At 54.4% G+C, this 1,880-nt stretch overlaps 1 pseudogene across 1 annotated transcript; it reads left to right on the top strand.

Annotated features, from left to right (window-relative positions):
• Nucleotides 1–443: 443 nt before the first annotated feature.
• On the top strand, nucleotides 444–1,350 carry LOC311166035 (olfactory receptor 14C36-like; annotated as a pseudogene). The gene has a single exon. The product of its transcript is annotated as an olfactory receptor 14C36-like (transcript).
• The last annotated feature ends 530 nt before the right edge of the window (nucleotides 1,351–1,880 follow it).

Below are 1,880 nucleotides of genomic sequence, written 5' to 3'. Positions count from 1 at the left end.
CAGCCACTGCACTTGCTTTGCACAGTTCTCTCTGATCTCCCTGGGCACAGCAGGAAAACATCTTAAACTGCCTTTGGCTGTCACTGCCCTTAGCCCTGGGACAGGAGGTGTTGCTGCACTCCTCTGCCTCAGGAGCAGTCTGGGCTGATGAAGTCCAAGCCCAGGACTGGCCCCGTTCTCATTCCCATGACCCCAGTGCTGCAGAGCAGAGCTGACCCCTTGGTGTCCATGGGCAGAGCCCCTGCTCATCACAGCAATGCGGCCAGATGCCAGCAGAGCTCCAGGCACACGGCTGAAGGAAGGGCTCTGAGAAAAGGAAAATTGGGTGTCACAGAGCAGCAGGGGCAGGGCCGGGAGAAAGGGCTTGGACATTGCTCAGCAAAATGTCCTCAGATGTGTCACTGTGTCCTCCTTGACCAGGACTCCATGGGCAGAGGGAAGAAATGTCCAACAGCAGCTCCATCAGCCACTTCCTCCTGCTGGCACTGGCAGACACACGGCAGCTGCAGCTCCTGCACTTCTGTCTCTTGCTGGGCATCTCCCTGGCTGCCCTCCTGGGCAACGGCCTCATCATCAGTGCCGTAATCTGCGGCCACCACCTGCACACACCCATGTACTTCTTCCTGCTCAACCTGGCCCTCACTGACCTGGGCTCCATCTGCAGCACTGTCCCCAAAGCCATGCACAATTCCCTCTGGGACACCAGGAACATCTCCTACAAAGGATGTGCTGCACAGGTCCTTCTTTTTTATTTCTTCATCTCAGCAGAGTATTTCCTCCTCACCATCATGTGCTACAACCGCTATGTGTCCATCTGCAAACCCCTGTACTACGGGACCCTCCTGGGCAGCAGAGCTTGTGCCCACATGGCAGAAGCTGCCTGGGCCACTGCCTTTCTCTATTCACTGCTGCACACAGCCAATACATTTTCCCTGCCCCTGTGCCATGGCAATGCCCTGGGCCAGTTCTTCTGTGAAATCCCCCCGATCCTCAAGCTCTCCTGCTCCAAATCCTACCTCAGGAAACATGGGCTCCTTACAGTTAGTGTCTCTTTGGTATTTGGTTGCTTTGTGTTCATTGTTTTCTCCTATGTGCAGATCTTCAGGGCTGTGCTGAGGATCCCCACTGAGCAGGGACGGCACAAAGCCTTTTCCACCTGCCTCCCTCACCTGGCTGTGGTCTCCCTGTTTGTCAGCACTGTCATGTTTGCCTACCTGAAGCCCCCCTCCATGTCCTCCCCATCCCTGGATCTGGCCCTGTCAGTTCTGTACTCAGTGGTGCCTCCAGCCGTGAACCCCCTCATCTACAGCTTGAGGAACAAGGAGCTCAGGGCTGCAGTGTGGAGACTGATGACTGGATGCTTTCAGAAACATTAAACTGCTGGCCTATTTCTGCAAATCACTTGTAATAAAACTCATCCTTCATACTTCTTGTACTTTTCACTTTGGAGGTTTTTTATTTGTTTTACTTTTAAACTATAATCCACAAAGAAATGTCATTGTTTATGCCATTGTTCATTTAGTTTCTCTCCACCTTTTCTGCAGTCACAGACTGTGTCAATGAGGGGCTGTGCTCTCAGCGGCTTTAAAGGAACTAAAGGATCTCCCAGCAAAGTTTTCTGCAGAGATGCCCTTTTGTTGCCTTCTCTGGAGCTGCAGTAGCAATGTCTGTGTGCAGAGCTGGGGGCAGACAATGCTGGCACAGCAGCTGTGCCCAGCAGCAGCTGCACTTGGTGTTGCCACTGCTGCTCCCATGGCCCTGCCCCACTGCCTGTGTGGCCCTGGTGTTGCTGTAGGGCCTGAGTGCTCTCGGGGCTGGGCATAGTCCTGGGGTGGCAGTGCCAGGGCTGCAGCAGGGACAGGCTGGGGCAGCACTGACGG

This window comes from Fringilla coelebs (assembly GCF_963513975.1).
Source record: "Fringilla coelebs genome assembly, contig: SCAFFOLD_32, whole genome shotgun sequence".
Taxonomy (NCBI): Eukaryota; Metazoa; Chordata; class Aves; order Passeriformes; family Fringillidae; genus Fringilla; species Fringilla coelebs.
The sequence above is the reverse complement of the archived record's forward strand: the minus strand, read 5'-3'. Positions and strand labels throughout refer to the sequence as shown.